Below are 20,265 nucleotides of genomic sequence, written 5' to 3' on the forward strand. Positions count from 1 at the left end.
TGTCCTCCACATTCCACATCTATCTCACAATCTTTTGTCAGTTTCTCAATTTTGTAGTGACACTGATGTGATTTTTGAATTTCATGGTGATTCTTGTCTCGTTAAGGATCACTTACGGGAACGGTAGCACTCCAGGGACGGCTAAATAATGGACTCTACCATCTTCAATATGTCTCTCCAAAAGCTTTTGTTGGTGAACGTGCTTTTGTTCAAACGTGGCATCAACGGTTGGGTCATCCAATAATTCGTACTGCTCAAGCTATCATCAATCGTCATTGTCTCCCGGTCTGGTCCTATATTTTCTTTTTGTTCTTCTTGCTTAGAGCTTCTCCAATGGTTGATGTGCTTATTCATATGTGTCAACATTGTCTTGACTTTTTCTTGGTAAAAATTCCCTTTTATAGATATAAATTCCTAAATATTGGGAACTAAAAAATTTCATCTCCAACCCAAATCAATTTCAATCATTTGTTTCTTAAGTGTCATTTAATAATTGGTCAACAATCATTCCATTTTTATTTTATAATTTATTTCACTAATATAAAAACGACTAGGATAGGAAGACATTGTCAAGATGAATGTCTAAAACTAGAGTTGACAATGTCTTCCCAAAATTAAGCCACATCACTCCACATTCATTTAAAAAATTAGGGTTGGAGAAGGGTCTTAGAGAAAATTGATGTGTATCCTATGTGGATTTAAACATTTATCCTCACACACATTCTATTGGAGAAGCTCTTAGCAAACAAAAATCATAAATTACCTTTCCGTTCCAGTACGATGGTTTATCATCATCCTTTATATTTGATTGTGTCTGACGTTTGGGGACCTGCTCCTATTTTATCTAATGAAGGTTATCGTTATTACATTTTGTTTGTTGATGCCTTTAGTCGTTTTACTTGGATATTTCCTATGCATGCCAAATCTGATGTTTTGCAAAATTTTGTTACCTCTTCGAAGCATGTTGAAAATTTGTTTAACACCAAAATTAAGGTTTTTCAATCTGATAATGGTGGTAGATATCGGAAGTTTACAAAACTCTTGCAATCTAATGGAACCTTGCATCATTTCTCTTGTCCTCATACGTCTACACAAAATGGACTAGTTGAACGTCGACACCGTCATGTCGTTGAAAGTGGCCTTAATCTTCTCTCTTTAGCGTCTGTTCCTTTATCCTTTTGGTATGACGCATTTTTTACGGCTATCTTTCTCATGAACAGAATTTCTTCAGTACCAATTGGCTCGAAATCCCCCTACAAGTTGCATTTTAATCGTATACCAGACTATTTGTCTCTGTGTACTTTTGATTGCCTTCGTTTTCCTCATCTTCGTCCGTATGGTCGCACAAAATTAGAATCTCGTTCTTCTCCGTGTGTTTTCTTGGGTTATTGCGCTCATCATAAGGGTTATAAGTGTCTCCACTTACCCACGGGCATGATTTATTGGTCTTGTAGGATCAAAATCTCGCAACGATAATGTCTCAGCGAAATTATCAACAACACAACAGCGTCGCAGGAAAATTTTAGAAATGATACGGTAAACGACGTCAGCTAGAATCACGAGAAAGATGTGATAATCCTGCAAAAATTAGAGAGCTTGCGAAATTAACGTTTGTAAGGTTGCGAGAATGTCGCAAACCATACCCGAAAATAAAGGACAGATTAGCTGTCATCCACTATGTATTTCCCTATAAATAGTCGTTCAAGTTGTAAAGAGGGGAGGAAGATCTTTTTGAATAAGAAACAAGTAAATAGGAGAGAGAAAGTCTAGAGCAGAGGTCATTTTCGATTCCTTTATCTTTTCTTGTAAGAATATTCAAAGATTGATCAATAAAATTAAGAGTGTAAACCTAAAAATGAGTTGAGTAATAATGAAATCATATGAGGGGTGTAGTGTAGGATTTCCTGCAACTACATAATGGCGCTAGAAATTGGAGCGTTAGAAACGTTGAGACGAATAATACATGAAGAAAGAAGAGCTGAGGCGGAAGAACGTGCAAATCTAACAAGGAAAAATCACGAATTGAGGATGGAAAATATGAAACTATAGAGTAGAAGATCGAGAAGTATTACAAAATCATATTCAAGATCGACGCCAAGAGAAATGGGGCGAAACTCACCCACAATCAATGATGGAAACAATATTCAAGAAGAAATATCAAATCCTAATGAAGAATACCGCGAAAATAGAGAAAGAGCTGATGATCGTTACGTTCCACAAAATGAAACTTTTGATGATGGGAAAAATGACAGAAATCAAGGGAACAGACAACATCAGGGACGAAATGACCAAGATGACGAAGGAAATCGAGAGGAAGGAAGAAGAATTTTACATGAAAGAGAAACTCAAAGAAATCAACAAACGATTGAAGAAGAAATTGAAAGACATTATGCTGAACAAGCGCGTTTAATTTGCGAACGTGAAAGATTGAGAGTGGAAATGGAAGAACAAGAACTACAGGAGACAATTCGCCAGAACAATCACGATAATCGAGAAATAAGGCGTACACAAAACCGGAATAACGATAATATCAATGAAGAGTACGATAGAATAAAGAGAATGGCTGAAAGGCAGCGAATGGAATTAATAAGGAATGAACAAAATCATGAAGGGGAAAATGAGAGACATAATCATTTGCGAATTCAAGATAGGGGTGAAGAAGAAACTCGTAGAAGAAGACGAGATGAAGACAATGAAGAAGAAATGCAAAATTTCGCGAGAAAAGAAAGACATGAACACATAAGAAGAGAGGCGAAATTAAAAAGACCAATGGATCAAAATTCAGGTGTAAATAAACAAATCTTGAAAGAATTAGAAGAAATGAGAGGAATGCTAAATAATAGAGGAGAAGTAGGCAGAAGACAATTGGATGAAGCAATAGAAGAAGCTGCAATAACTCCATTTACAAGGAAAGTACAATTAGGAGGAATACCACCGAAATGCAATTTTCCCGCATTAACCAGCATTTTTGATGGAACAACTTGTGCAATTCAACACATTAAAGCCTATGTGAGGTGCATGTTGCAATGGGAAAATCATGATGCCGTATTGTGCAAATATTTCGCATCCAGCTTAACAGGAGAGGCGTTAAAATGGTTTGAAGGTCTACCAAAGAATACAATAACACCCTTCAATCATTTGCAGACTACATTCCTAGGGGCATATATAAGTAATAATTCTTCGCGACCAGGTATAGAAGATGTGTTTGGATTAAAACAGAGGATTGGTGATAGTTTGAAACACCTGACTAAAAGATGGAGAACTACGTGTAGCGAAATGGCTGGCCGTGTAGATGAGAGATATCTTATATTATCATTTATCAATGCTATGTTTGCAACAAACCTATTGTATGTCCAAATTTTCAGAGTCAAGAATACGATCACAATGACTGAATTGCGAGAACTTCAAGAAGAATACATTGCTCTAGAGGAAAGGCAAAATAAAATGGAATCATATCCAGTTGCGAACACCAAATCACAAACAGCGAATGCAAGCTTATTACCCAAGCTAATATACACAGTAGCGAATACTTCGCAAGTACAACAAGAGAAGGTGACGGGTAACAATCAATAGAAACTAGTGGCTATGGGAAGTCGAGATCAAGAGGAGTATGAAAGAGAAAGAAATTTCTACAATCATGGTGGAAATAACAAGATTCAAAGACTCGATCAACCACAAGAAACTTATGGAGGTCAAAGACAAAACTATAATAGAGGATAATGAGGTCACAAGGTAGTATGGGAAGAAATCAAGATGCCACCTCTAAATGCAAGTGTGGAGAAAATATGGGAAGCTATAATTTTGATGGAGAATATACCAACACCATGGAACATGGGAACGGAACCACCTCCAAACCACAGAAGCCATGAGTTTTGTTCTTATCATCATTTTCATGGACATACAAAAAATGATTGCAGAAATGTAAAAAGAATTATTTTGATAATGATAGATCAAGGAAAACTAAACCACTTTTTGGTAGGGCACCCACAATCTCAACCACTGCCACCACCACCAGAGCATCACAAAGCGAACACGATGAAAAAGAAGGAAACATTCTTCATAGAAGTTGGTGCAAAAGCAAAAAATCTATTCTGTCACTCTATCGTACATTCATATAAGACAATTGAAGATTTTCATGACAATGTTTTGAGCAGAGTGTTCGCAAGAGATAACGATGGAAGAGAAATTATGAATATTGCGAAAATCTCGCCACTAGAGGAATGTCAGAAACAGATAATTTCTTTTACCGCAGAAGAAATTCCCGAAGGAGAAGAGGTGCATGATAATCCATTGGTAGTAAAATTAGAAATTAATCCAAAACCGAAAGAAGATGAGGATGATGAAGCTGAAGATTCATGGGCAATTAATAGAATTCTAATCGATACTGGAAGCTCTGTGAACATCTTATTTTATCATACTTATAAACTATGGGAGGAAGAGATGATGATTTTATACCATCAACATATAATATATATGGTTTTAATGGTACTGCTAACAAGCCTAAAAGGGAGGTTACCATGCGAATTCCATTGAAGGGAATATCTTCCGAAATCTTATTCTGTGTCGTTGATGTAGAATCACCCTACAATGCGTTAATTGGTCGACCTTGGCTACATGGAATTCAAGGTGTAGCTCAACTTTCCACCAGTGCATCAAATTCCCTCACCCCAGTGGTGTAGGAATCATAAAGGGAGATTGGGTTGAAGGAAAGAGGTGTTACGAAACTGAGATAGAATCTTGCGAAGGAAGAGCAAACAAGAAGGAAAACTGGCGACACAAAATCAAAGATACACAGAGAAGTGAGAGGTTGATGGTGGATGCAATCGAAAGAAAAGAAGAAGAGATGTTGCGAAACTAATGCTAGCTCATAATAAAAATGATGAACATACCACTACCAATGAAGCAGTAGTAGAAAATAATAAAGAAGCAGAGGATGGCAAAGGTAATAAAAACAGGAAATGTATGAATGATTAAGTTGTTGCGACACTCTCGCAATAAGTAAAATTCTCAAGAATACATTTTATTGAATGATAAAATTGAGATTGCGAAATGCAAATACAATATGATGATATACGAGACTCTCGCAGAAATAATGAATTTTACAGAAGATAATCAGAGAAAACTGACAAAAGAGAAAGAGGCGAACCTTTATGGCGTACACCCTAGTTCGCGAATACAATTTCGCAAGAGGAAAATGTAAGACCTAAAGTACGTCATATAAGGGGGTACCTGTTGCATGGCTCAGAGAAAGGATACACCGCCACCGGAACCTGAGTCATGGAGATTTGGGGTCAATAAAGCCCATCCGGGAGAGGCACCTTGGATTCTCAGCTTAAGCATATGACTTAGGTTGGGAGACTAAGGTAATAAGGAATCTCCCAAGGAGTGCAGATCTGATCAAGGCGCCGAGGTACACGGTTGAGTCAAGAGTGCCAGGGACGTTTGAAGCGTACTTTGCCATTCTTGGCTTATACTGCACTCGGCCTGAAGAAAACCCCACTTAGGGTGAAGTCTCGTAACCATAAGCCCTATAGGTAAAAGGAATAAGAGGCTGCGAAAACAACTGGTTGTTGTTAAGACTGGATGGGAGGAGCTAACCTTGTATGGTAGAAGTACGCCTCATTGAAGGGGCAACCAGGTGGAAGATAAGGGCGGCACCCTCCATTAGGGAGATGATAAGTGTATTAAGACGCAAATGTCATGAGGCTTTTTATTCGCAAGGGTATTAAGGCTTGTCATATTTGTGCAACAATCCTGAAGAGGCAATAATACAAAAGAAAAAGATAAGACGAGATCAATGGGTTTTCGCATGAAAGTGCGAAGACGTCCTGCGATTTCGTCGCAAGACGGCAATGTCATGGGGCTTTATTTTCGCAAGAATATTTAGTCCTGTCATATTGTCGCAACATTCCTGAAGAGGCCACAATACAAAATAAAAAGTTAAGGCAAGATCAATGGGTTTTTGCATGAAAGTGCAAGGACGTCCTGCGATTTTGTCGCAATGACAAGAGGTGGCGTAATAAGACCTTTAATTAGGAAGGAAAAATAAGACCACACAGGAATAAAATTTTGAAAAGAATCAAAATTCACTTGGCATAAGATAGCGAAATTATACATAATTAACTGCGAAATTGAGGCATAAAATAAGAAAAATTTATAAAATCTCTCATTTGGATACAAATAACAGAGGCAAGTATGGGAATGAATGAAATTAGAAAATGTTATTTGTCTCCATATGATAGATTTACTGAAAGATTCAAAAATTAATGATTATATTGATTAACTGTATTGCAAGGAAGAATTGTTTTAATGAATGCAGGTCAAAATGAAAGAAACATAAATATACAGAAAGAAGGAATAAATGTACAAGTATTACAGAGAATCAAAGAAAGAAACAAAGACTACTTCTTAGTTGATCCTTCATTATCTTCATCAGACTTGTTCCCTTCTTCATCACCATCAGAACCTTCATCACCATCAGTTTCTTCATCATCAGCTTCGCTATCAGAGATAATCACACTGGGAGTATTATGTGGGATCTCTTCCAAGAGACAAGGATAATCAGAATATGGGATATTATGATCGTCACAAACCATTTGGATAGTTTAATTGCGAAAATGCATAACATCATTCTTAAAATTCGTAACAGTGATCTTGATTTGATTCTTTAATCTAGAATACTTGTCGTTGCGAGAAGAAAGATTCTTTGCGAGTTCCTCCTTTTCAGCTTCGAGTTCCTCAATCTTTTCACTGTATCTACTTCAGAATCTGCGAGCAAAAGACAATCAATTATTAACTTGATGAAAATTCATAAGAAGCAAAAGATTAGTAAAAAAGAGCAGTTAGTAACCTTCTCTGTCAGAAATCATATCTCTAATCAAGGTTGTATGCTCAACTTGGAGACTAACATTTACACCTAAATCTGTTTTGGCATCATCTAAGATTTTCGAAGCCCAAACAAATTCATCCTCATTACTTATAAGAAGACGAGAACGAATTTGATTTTCCCTTTCGCAGAGTTCGAAGTTCTTGCGGCTAGCTTCATCTCGTTCAAGTTGAACTTCAAGAAGAGTCTCTTGGAATTTCGCTAAAGCCTTAACACCTTGATCAGAGATGCGATCCTTATCTTCTATGAGATCGCTAATTTTGGTTCTTAACTCATTGGTTTTGTCTTTAGAATCAAGAAGGAGACGCTTAAATCGGTTGGCTAAGCCTAAACTAGATCTATGGTCAATTTCTAAGAGGCGAAATTTAGATCTAAGATCATTTAGAGAAAGAGATGAAATTCTATCATTTGAGAAACTATTTAAGGAATTGTTAAGACGCTCAAGAAGGGTATCATTATCCAAGGCATTAGGAAATGAACGAAGAAGGGTAGCTTCATCAGAAAGACCATAAATGTCTGCAAAAAGGATCATTTAAATAATATAAAACAACAGGATGAATGTATGAAGGGAAAAGAAAAAAGTAACATACCGTAAAGCTGATTATTAGCTTGCTGAAGACTAGAGGTTTTGTTCTTATACGAAGAAGAATCAATTTCTAGTTGTTTATTTTTCTCGCGAAGACCTTTAACTTCAGCTTCAGCTTCCAATTCTTCATTCTTTGTGCGAAATTGAAGATTCTTCTTTTCAAGATTTTCGCGTCTCCTCTCTAGATCTGAGGCAACAACGAAAGAAGCTTTTCCAGCCTGCGAGAAAATGTAAAAAATATTAATATAGAAAGAAATTTTGAGTTATGACAATGAAGAAATAAAAGGATAAAAGTATACCAGACTATTGAGGGAATGCAAGAAGTCGGAAGTCACTGATCTAGAAACTCCTCGAAGAGAACTATCACCATCCAACAAAGGGACATCGCAAATTGTAGCGAGAGCCTTGCAGGTGTTAGCGAATTGTCTATCTCCCATTCCTTGCAGAGAATCAGAAAAGAGGCCAGAGAGCTTAGCCATAGAAGATTCAGGTGGAAAATCTTCACTTGCGGCAAGATCATCATTGTCCTCGTCATCCTTGTCACTTTCGGAATTTTCATGAGGAGGAATATTTGAAGGAGAAGAGGAACGGACTTTCCTTTTCTTTGAAGGAGGAGCAGTTGATTTTTCTCTGCGGAGAGCACCTTTACCTTTATCATCAGTCTTCGCAACATCAGCAGGCTCTTTTATTTCAGCAATAATCTTCACACACAGATAGAAATAACAAATGGAAGCAACAATATACTGTTTAAAATCATAAGAGAAAATTTCTTACCTCATCTGTGTATGAGCGAAGAGCTAACAGAGTACTAGCTTTCCCAGTCCTGTTATAACTATCTTTCAGTTTTTGGATCTGCAGAATGTCGCAAGAGTTAGCGAACAAAATAATAAAGACAAATAAAGAAATATAAAGTGAGCTAAACGGGAAGAAACATACCTCTTTCTCCTTCTCGGTCCAAGAGAAAACCCAAGGTTGATAAGCAGCGAGATTCGCAGGAAGAACATTTGACCCAGCAATGTAAGGTCCTTTTAGCATTAAAGGAAAACACACCATTTATCATCTTTGGATTGACGAGGAGTTGTGTTCTTAACAGAATGCCAGTCAATATCTTGCATGAGAATTTTAGCTTCATCAATGTTATCTTTCCCTTTTAAGCAAATACCCCAGCTAATATTCTCTTTCTTCATGGAGATCAGTTCATAGTTCTCAAAGAAACTCGCTACTGTGTATTTCTCAGCAATTATCTCTAGGTCTGCGAATTTTCGATCCCTAAGTTCTTTGGAATACAGAGATCCTTTACCAGCACCACGGTTAGCGAACTCTAGCATCAGACGGATGCATTCCCCACTCAGTTAGAAGATAGCTCGCGAAAATCCCGAGTGAGCGAGAATTTCATAGAATAGAGGAATATCTGGGTCATAAAGAGGAATGGGGAGACCTGCAAGAATCTGACCTAGCGAAATTATGATTGATTGATCATCACAATACTGATCAGAGAAAATTTTGACAGAAAGAATTGACTTGGCACTTTCACCAGGAATGGTAGTGAGTGTGAAACCTTTCTCAGCAAGATCTTTTTGGACATCTTTTAAATTCTTCTCATGTCTATGACCACTTGGAGGCATATTTGAATATAGAGTATGGGAATGAATGAAAAGTAAGAAGATTGAAGGGGGAAAAATTACAGTAGCAGAACTTGCAGAAGAATAACAGAGTTGCAGAGATGAGAGAATAAAAAGAGAAGAGAAAGTAAAAAGAAAGTGGAAAGAGGAGTAAGAAGAGTATATAAAGGAGATTTTTTTACTCGAAGAAATAAACATCATTAAGACGAAAAGACGTGAGCGGTTGAAAAACAGCGGTTACAGAATACGTGTCAAGAAACAGATGGAAGAAAGAATACGTGTGATAAATGCAGAATATGAAGAGATGAACATCTGCGGCATTTCTCACATCATTCTCTACTTTGCAGAGAAGATATGAGAAGAGGCAAGATGTAGGATCAGAATCTCGCAACGATGATGTCTCAGCGAAATTATCAACAACACAACACAACAACGTCGCAAAACAATTTCAGAAATGATACGATAAACGACGTCAGCTAGAATCACGAGAAAGATGTGATAATCCTGTGAAAATTAGAGAGCTTGCCAAATTAACGCTTGTAAGGTTGCGAGAATGTCGCAGACCATACCCGAAAATAAAGGACAGATTAGTTGTCATCCACTATGTATTTCCCTATAAATAGTCGTTCAAGTTGTAAAGAGGGGAGGAAGATCTTTTTGAGTAAGAAACAAGTAAATAGGAGAGAGAAAGTTTAGAACATAGGTCATTATTGATTCCTTTATCTTTTCTTGTAAGAGTATTCAAAGATTGATCAATAAAATTAAGAGTGTAAACCTAAAAATGAGGTGAGTAATAATGAAATCATATGAGAGGTGTAGTGTAGGATTTCCTGCAACTACAGGTCTCGTGACGTTGTGTTTGTTGAAAATGAGTTTCCATTTGTCTTCGTCCCTGATAAGCTACCATCTCCACAGCCCCCTTCACAAGTATTCTCGTCCCCCTCTTCTTCACCGATATTTCCTGCAGTTCTTTCTCACTTTGACAATGCAACTGCATCTCAGTTTAGAGACGTCTCTACTGTGCGTCATACTAGTACTGTTTCACCTGCTATCAGAACTACATTTCCTTCGGACAACGATCAAGATATTCACAGCTTACTGGCTCCACCTACTCATATTGCACCAGGCACCCAATAGTCTCTGCCCCACATCTCCACTACTTCTCCTTCTTTGGTAGTTAACTGTCCAAATAGAGCTTCACCAATTCAAGACAACATTCACCTACTGCACATCCCAGCAATCCATCTACACGTCCTGTTTCAACAATCGACTATTCACCTACTACTGCTCCACCTGCACCTGTCAGACATGCATGTCTCTCCTTCACGCCTGCAATCATCTTTTGCACTGCCCAGCAATTCACCTAATACCGCTTCACCTGCAACTGCTGTCAGACCTGGGTCTCCTTCCCAACTGCAACCAACCACTTCCACTGTTGACAGTCAGGTCACTTGTGTTGGTCCGTGTGCTTCTGCAGATGATTTTATTGCTCATTCTTATGCCATCCAGGACCTGCCGGCACCTGTAACTTCTACCTCGTTATTACCATCTAATACTGGCCAGTCAAGTTTGCTTCAGTCTGCACCACCTGTTGTCAATGACCACCCAATGATTACAAGGGGAAAGGATGGTATTTTCAAAAAGAGGATTCTCTTAGCCTCTAAACACACTAAAATCACCGACAGTATGTCTGAACCTTCTTGTTATTCTCAGGCTAAGACAGATCCAAAGTGGCGTGGTGCAATGGACTTGCAGTATTATGCGCTTATGAAAAATGGAACATGGTCTATACTTCCACCTCCTCCGAATCAGAACATTAATGGTTGTAAATGGATTTTTCGAATCAAACGCCATGCTGATGGTACTATTGAACCACACAAGGCTCGTCTTGCTGCGAAGGGATTCAATCAACAAGAACGTATTGATTATGGTGAAACATTTAGCCTTCGTATTAAACCATGCACTATTCGTATCATTTTGGCACTTGCTTTATCTTACTCTTGGCATATTCGACAACTTGATATTCTATATGCTTTTCTAAATGGTATTCTTACGTAAGAAGTTTACATGAAACAACCACCTGGGTATATAGATCCTCAGTTTCCAAATCATGTCTGTAAGTTACACAAGTCCTTATATGGTCTTAAACAGGCTCCACGAGCTTGGTACACTCGTCTTCGGCTATTTCTTCAAAATCTTGGTTTTGTTAGCTCTATTTCTGATTCTTCGTTGTTTATTCGACGGTCTGTTGAGGGTATTATATTTTTGTTAGTTTATGTGGATGACATAATTTTCACAGGTGTCTTCGATGACATGTATACAATCTCTATTGGATACTCTTCATAGAGAGTTTGCTCTTAAGGATCTTGGTTCTCTTTCCTACTTTTTGGGAATAGAGGTAACAAAAGTTGCGAATGGGTTATTTCTTTCTCAACGTCGCTACATTGAAGATCTCCTTGAGTGTGCCAATATGCAAGGAGCTAAACCGGTTAGCACTCCTTTCGGTACTTCCACTGATTTGCACCCGGTTGGCAGTCCTTTTTTGATTGATATCACTATGTACGAAAGTTTAGTAGGCGGACTTTAGTATCTTTCAATGACTCAACCCGATATTGCCTTTGTAGTCAACAAGGTATGCCAATATATGCATAAACCCACTGAAGCTCATCTTCTTCTAGTTAAGCGTATACTTCGTTATCTGCATAATACTTCTACATTTGGTATTTTACTGCGTCCTGTTCAATCTTTGGATCTTACTTTCTCGGCTTATACGGATGTTGATTGGGCTGGTGATCATCTCGACCGTCGTTCAACCAGTGGGTATTGTGTCTATCTTGGTTCCACCATTATTTTATGGAGCTCTCATAAGCAACACATTGTTTCTCTCTCAAGTACTGAAGCTGAGTATCGTGGTCTGGTCGTTGATGCTGCTGAATTAATGTGGGTTGAATCACTTCTCCGTGAACTAAAAGTTACCTTAAATGTCCTCCCACTCTATGGTGTGATAATTTAGGAGATACCTATCTCACAATGAACCCAATTTTTCATGGTCGCACCAAATACATCAAAATTTATTATCATTTCGCTAGTGAGAGAGTTCAGAATGGTACACTTGATGTACGTTTTGTCTCCTTAAAGGATCAAATTGCAGATATCTTTACCAAGTCTACTCTAAAGGATCGTTTTTATCTTCTTCGCTTAAAACTTAATGTCATTGATCATCCGCTTCGAGAGGGGGAGTGTTGGAACTGTTCCTCACGTAACTTAGTTTTGCGTTTCCTTACATATTAGTCAGAGTTTTCCTTCTATACAAACTCATGTTGCTTACGTAATTTCCTGTAATATATTCTTGCGTATGTGTAGATGGGGAAAAACGATTTGCTGGTTTTTTAGGAAGGTGAAGAGATGACCGTGCGGACGAGACTCCTCAACCGAGCAAACTGCTTAACCTCAAACAAATGCACTCCACGAGAGTGCTTTGAGTTCGAGAGATCAATCTGTAGGGCTCCGGCCTAAACCAAGTCAATGGCCGTTCCAGAGTCAATTCTGTCACAAAGAGGGAGATGGGTTGATTTGTAGGAGGGAAGCTGAGAATTGTGTGGGATCAATGATGATCAAGGATTGTGGATGTGTTGTAGGTTTCTGCAAATTGATGAACTGCTGAGTTCTGGAAATAAGTTTCAATCGAAAATTATTCTGTAGACAGATGTTGTTCTCAGTCATCGATTCAGAACTTATTTATATTTTCAGAATAGTAAACACATTGATCCCAGTAAGTGTGACGGTTACTTGAGTGAAAGAAATGGGGAAGTGAGAGATCGTGGTAAAGTCAGTTCCACGTCGTTTGGAGACTTGATCGATCGTCCACCCACTACTTTGTTAACTCCCTCAACCGCTTGCACGACTTACTCACATTTCTCATCGTGGATGAACACACATGTTGTAGGCCGCCAGACCAAAACCCTAATTGTTATCCCCTATGTGACGTGATTGATGTCTCACGAACGTGGAGTCTGCAAAGCAGACGTGTATTTGATTAGTCAGTCGTTGACTTGATTAGACAATGAGTCTAAGTTTTGTTGAATTGAGCATGATTGACGAATGTTCAGTGATTCATGGATTTAACATGTAACCGTATATATTTCTTGAATGATATTGATATTGCTCGTCTGAGAAAATATCGTAAATTCGATGAATTGTTGAACATTGAGTTGAATCGACGAAATATTGATATGAGTGTTTCTCAATTCGATAAATTAATTACCGAATATTGATAGTTGGATCAATATTCGAGCAACCGAGCAAGTATTGCTCAATTCGATAAATTACTGAATATTGATAGTTGAATCAATATTCGAGCAACTAAGCAAGTATTGCTCAATTCGATAAATTACTGAATATTGATAGTTGAATTAATATTCGAGCAACTGAGCAAGTATTGCTCAATTCGATAAATTACTGAATATTGATAGTTGGATCAATATTCGAGCAACTGAGCAAGTATTGCTCATTCGATGAATTATTGGTAACGTCACCCAATAAAATATTAATTAAAATATTGGTAGCCTACCAAATATTAATATAATTAATCCAGATGTTGATTGTTGGGTCAACATAAATTTATTAGTGTTTGAAATTGCTCAAAATCATGATTTGCAGAGCATTTGTTCGAAACCCTAATTTTTGATCAATTGTTCGTCAATTGATGAATTACTGAAAATAGTTCACTAAGTGAAGGAGGGACTGACCACATGAGATGATGGACAACCATGTGGTGCCCAAGTGATCGAGTGAGCATGCACCAAATTCCTTTGTTGACTGGTTGGTGAAAGAATGATTAAATGCTGGTTTAATCATTTTTTAAAATAGTGCTCGTCTGAGCATTAGGTAATAAAACCTAATTATGGAGAAGTGAGGGACCGACCAAGAGGGCATGAGACCGTCCCTTGGTGGTCGTGGGACCAGCTGATGGTCGTTTGAGCAAATTCCAAGCTGGTTGGAAAGAGTTTGGACCCAATATGAGCAATTGAGAAAATTAGGTCAAAATTATAAAGATGTGTGGGACCGGCTCCTTGCAAGCCTTACGGCTGGCCTTGGTCGGTCAAGGAAGCATGCCCGTGTCACCATAATGTCCGTGTCTCAGTCCTGAGAGTTTTGGTATTTTCTGGTGTGTGTTTGAGCAATATCTTGGATTTTCAGAAGAGTTTGATCTTTGACTGAAATTCTTGATTTTGCTCGAATGAGCAAGTAGGACTTTGCTCATTCGATCAATATTTTGAGAATATTAAAATAATAATATTTTAATATTTTTCGTGAATAGCCTAGTCGGTCACGTGACCATTTGACTTTTTGGCCTTTTCATGGTTTGAGCAGTATTTGAGAATATATGAAGAAACCAGGGTTTCTTGCTCAAACAGAGGAGTTTCATGAGATGAGGGAAATAATAATTACGAAAAAAAGGGATTGCAAGGTGTGGGACCGGCCGTGGCTAGGGCATGACCGGCTGGCTAGGTAGCCCGGTCCCGCGATATCTTCCCCTATTTTATTATTTTTCATCGTTTGAGGAAAATATGTATAAACCGTGAGTTTTGCTCAACAAGGAAAGTCGCTTGAATGAATGAATTTTCATGAGATCATGAAAATAATAAAATAAGAAAAAATAAAGGAAGAAGCGTGGGGGCCGGCCACGACGGCATGACCAGCCGGCCGGTGGGCCCGACCCCTAGGCGCCTCTTTTTTATTTTTTATTACTCCCTCCGTCCTAGTTTAGATGCCAAAATTGAGGATTTTTTTTGTCCTAGAATACTTGTTATACTTCATATTTTTCTCTCTCATATTTTGTGTAGGATTCCTCGTTTTTCCATATTTTTGAATGCTCGTTCGTGCATTTGGATGCTCGTTAACACTTGCACCATTTTCTTGGGGCTTACTCGGTGATAGTCTAGACACCCGATTGTTGAGTAATTATTACTAATTCATGAAATTCAGCGGAGAATGATTCATGAAACGGAGTAATAATTATGAATTGTGCATCTATTACTAATCCATGAATCCAGCCGGGGAATTCAAGGAACAGAGTAATGAGGTAGAATGGTTATCTATTACTAATCCATGAATCCAGCCGGGGGATTCAGGGAACGGAGTAATGATATATAATAGATTATTTTCTAGGAATTCAGTGGGTGAATGTCATGCTAGAATCTATTGTAGAATCGAGATATGAGATAGTTGAAGCATCATACTCGTTCTGAAAGGTGTATAGTCAGGGAACAACGTGCATCGTCGACGTCCTGAAGGCGTTTAGCCCTCTAACAAACAATTATGTCTAGAGAGCCGCCTGAATCTATACACGGTCTCTCTACATAGTCAGGGAACAACGAGTATCGTCGACGTCCTGAAGGCGTTAATCCCTCCAACAAACAATTATGTCTAGAGAAACGCCCAATCGTTATTCTTTGTAGAGGTGGGTTTCTCTATGTAGTCAGGGAACAACGAGTATCGTCGACGTCCTGAAGGCGTTTATCCCTCTGACAAACAATTATGTCCAGAGAACCGCCCAATCATTTTATTCTACATAGAGGGCATGATGAAATGTGCAGCATCGAACGCTCGCCCAATCATGGCTCTGAGAGGAATACTCACTCAGTCAGTGTTCGTGAAACGCTTCACGGATCATAAAATAGGAATCGTCACATGCGTTCCTGAAGCCGGGTCAGAAACATGCAGTATCATGATTTTACGATTTTGACCTTTGTCGAAAATCCTCCATCAACATTAAGTCCCCTGCTTAGTGAGGGACAGTCATGTTCCATAATAAGCATTAGATGGTGATTTTTCAGTTGATGAGATAAGCAGTTAAACTCGATCGTACAAAGGCATTTTCAGAATCCTTGATTTGCTCCAATGATGTCATGTACAAGCAAATGCTCAGGTAAGGACCCTGATGGTATGGTAGAGTGTCATCCCGTGATCACGGAGAGATGAAGCACTGCTGATTTGGACGGTTGGAATGCCAATTTTGGTCGGTTTAGCGTTTACGGGCCCGAGCCCAAAAAAAGAAATCCATGTTTTATTAGGTTTTGGAAACAAAATTGATATAAAAGGAAAGAATCCCTAATTTTTTTTTATATTGACCGACCACCTCTCCCCCTTCACCACTTCCGTGTTTGAGCAGCTGGAGGAAAAAAAAATGACGCCGGAATTACCAGTCGCCGGCGCCACCGACCACTGTTCGACCAGTTTTCGGTCGGCACCGACCAGGTACGTGATTTTTTTTTTTGTTGTTTGTTCATTCATGAATCGTTCATAAAACAAAATTTCATATGTGTATGCGTGGGTTTTATGAAAATTTGTTTTAGAAAACATATGCCCGCCGTTCGTTAGTTTAAGAAACGAGCAATAATCCCTAATATGAAAGAGATACATATATTCTTGAATAAACATGGCCTAGTAGCAGTAGAGAAAATTTTGTTTATGAGGTTTCATGAAAATCAAAATTTTAATTTCAAGGTGTGAACTTTCACACAAATACCTTGTAGGAACGTACGTTCATTCGTAGTTAAAGTAATAAACAATAATCTCTAGTATTAGAGACATTTTTTGAAATAGACCTGCACCTCATGATAAAATTTTGTTTGTGAACTTTCAAAATTTTATTTGGAATATGCAGACCTTTACAAAAATAGAAAAGACCCTCGTTTCATAAGCGAACACTCGTTTGAGCAAAACATTTTTTTTACAATAACTTACGTAAAAAGAGATTTTTGTTTATTATTTATTTTTTTGAAAATTCCGTGAGTTAGTTACTCACGTCAAAAATGTTTTTTTTTTTTTTAACGTGAGCTTAAAAATTTTGTTAAAAAGAATCAAATTTTGATTTTTTAAGTAATTGTTGGAAGCAAACAATTATGTAATGAAACAATGTCTGTATGAATTTTGTGATTTTATCGTTGTTGAGAGGTGATTTTAGGTTTGAGATTCTACCCGTCCTAGCTAGCCAAGTGACCTCACTTTACCAAGAATAGTAAGAGAGAGAGTTGTTTTTCCATTATACCTTGTCCTTCTTTATATAGACTTTCCAAAAGCTCCTTCCTTTTATGACATCATGCCATGTGTCCTAAACTTCTTTAATTACTACTAATGTCCTAAAATTCTCTAATAAAACCTCCTTCTTTCCTATTAATTCCTCCCCTGTCCTTTCCATCTTATGGATACTTTCTTGGTGGACTTGGGCTTTAATCCCCATGTCTCATGTTGGGTTTGCCTCCCTTTTGAGGGCACACTAACCCGACTATGGGGTAATATTTTTCATGTATCAACATTAGTCCCCTGACTGTTGGGTCAATTATTAAATGACCCAATAGTCATAAAAAATCTTCTTTGGGCGCCTCTCCCTTCGCAGACGGTTGAGATGAGGAATTTTCTTCCCCATTAATTCTATGATCATGGGCGACGTTTAGCCTTCCATCGTGCAGATTTCGGTTCCTGTCGGTTGTCATTCCTTCTGCATAACTTCCACGTTCAGTCCCTGAGGTTCTCTATATATAGGGGTATCAGTTTGTTTCCCCTTTATCTTTCTTCTTCTTCCCTTATTTCGAACATACCCATACTCTCGCCATGTCTAACAGTTCCACCAGTAGTTCGTCTGAAGAGTCTAGTGAATCTGAAGAAACCATGAACGCAGGTTCCGAGGAGACTGAGTACTCGGATCAAGATGAGATTCTCTTACCTGCCCCGTCAGATGGTAGATCATACTCAATCGCGGAGTTTACAAGCGGTCCAGCTCTGAAACGCGCGCTGAGACTAAGAGAACTTCGTGGAGGTAAGCGCGTTTTTTCTCTTGATGATATCTTAGTTCCTTGCCTTCTAAACCCTCTTGTATTACCTTATTCTTCTTCCCCTGGATGGCTCATGCGACCCGAGTCGGAGACTATGGACGCCTTTGCGTTCAAAACGGTGCCGCGGATGACCGTTCATCGCGGCGACTATAATCTTCCCCTTATCGATATCCGGTCCAAATCAAAGACTCATCCAGTATGTCCCCACTGGGCATCCCGTATACACTCCAACCCTAGTCACTCGGCTGCTCTTTGTAGAGCGGGCATTGATGAAGCTATAAACTCGTCTCTCAAACGGGAAGTGAATAGGTGTATACGTGACATAACACGGCTCTTTTGTCGCGGGGCTCATCCCGTTCATACCCTTTTTACAGCATGGGGAGAAGCAACCATCATTTTAGAGGATGTAGTCGCTCTTACAGGGCTACCAATCCATGGTAGTCATTCATACGATGAGGCGGCCGTCTATGGAGCGCTCCATGACGAGGACAAAGAGTTGTGCGCTTATTTGCTGAAATGTAAGGATGATTCACGTCGTGAACTGGTGCGGAAAGACTAGGTGCCGCAGAGGCAAAGTGATATCAAGAAGGCTGGCGGCTTAGACAAGAAAGGGGGGTCTTCGTCCGCTATGAAGGGGAAGGCTAAGTGGGTTGAAGAGAAGAAAGTTCCTTCGACGCGTCCAACAGGCAAGCGACTACTATCTGGCTCTGTCCGCGCCTATGAGGCGATTCATGGCTCATCGACTCCAACAGAAGTTGATCCTGAATGGGTCATTAAAATCAATCGTCGTGCTTCTTTTCCTCTTTGGTTGAAGTACTTGGCTCCAAGGATGGTTGATGGGAAAGTTCTTCCCCCTAAGCAAAAAGAGAAAAAAACCCGCGCGGAATTAGCCGCTTTCATATTATTTTGGCTCTGTAACGATGTGTTTGAATACAGTCCCCAGGATACTATTAAAGGCCAGCTCGTGCCCATGGCAGTCTTGCTATCCCGCGATGTTTCTTTCCCGCTTGCACCCATGTTCCTAGGTGGCATGTATCGTCATCTGTATTTTTTCTGTCAGGACCTTCAGACGGTTGGCTCATCTCACAAGATTGATACTTACTCGACTTCCTTCATGCAAGTATGGTATTGGGAGCATGTTCCTCCATGCGCGCCTGATCCTAATGAGTTGGCAATTCATCGTGAGGAGGATGTTAGGCAAGACGATGGTTCGGTTAAGAGGCTTCCCGTTGTTTACGGCTACCCACAGATGGCTCTTTGGAATCTGAAGGGGAAAATACCTAAGGGAAACCTTGGCAAGCACTTGGACGTGGCTAAGGATTTTGAACCATTTCCTTACCAAGACGGTCGATCGGGTCCGACACATTATGATTTCACTGCACCTTTTGACGCGGAGTTGGATTCGACAAAGCTTTTGTCAGAGGCAGATTTTGATTCGGCGATGGCCGTGCTGCCTGCTAATCTCCCCGGCTTCTATGCTGGTAAGTTCATTGCTATGTCTTACAACCATGATCGTGCAACTCGGCAAGTTGGGCTTGACCAAGGGGTTCCCCGTAGGTTTCCTCCTTCAGAGAGATCTGACATTGGGGATGTCATCGCTAGCTTCGACCGTTATGTTTTCAAAGGAGTGACCCGTCTATCTGATCGAGGAATCAACTTTGCATTCAAGAAGCCTATCCCTGTGCGTCCTTTAGCGGTTACTGAAAGGGCCCACGAGTACCATGATTTCTTGCGGCGCCGATCTTTGAATTTTCTTTTGCGCGAATCGTCTCCTCCTCGTGACTTGTCAGTTCAGGACCTTCGATCACTTCATGTATCTGGCCGAATTAAACTTGATGATGTTGTAGCTGCTGAACATTGTCTTGTTCCATCCAACAAAGGTCGCTTCTTAGAGCCCTTAGCGACTTCTTGGGCTCCTCTTGAGGGTCAAAAGCCTGCGAAGCCGAAGAAAGGGTCGTTTTCCGATCGTAAACCTCCGCGAATAGATGTGAGATCGTCTGCTAGACCTTTAGCACCACATGTACTTGTTGTATCTTTTGCTTTGCATTTCCGTTATCCATTGTTATGCCTCCCCCCTTATTTTGATGAAGTGAGTGGCGGGAATTACTTTCTCAGGAAGCTCCTCTTTCCAATCGCCTAGGGTGAAAGCCCCCTTCTTACGTGATGGAAGAATACCTGAACATGCCCGAATGTGATTGGACTTAGAGGAGTCTAAGGAAGAAATCCATGCGAGAGGCAGCCCAGTTTTCTGCTCCGCGCCCTTGCTTTTCTGCTAATACCTCGTCTTTGCAGCTTCAGCAGAGCCATCGGAGGAGCGCGTCACAACCTATTGTG

This window comes from Papaver somniferum, chromosome 3 (assembly GCF_003573695.1).
Source record: "Papaver somniferum cultivar HN1 chromosome 3, ASM357369v1, whole genome shotgun sequence".
Taxonomy (NCBI): Eukaryota; Viridiplantae; Streptophyta; class Magnoliopsida; order Ranunculales; family Papaveraceae; genus Papaver; species Papaver somniferum.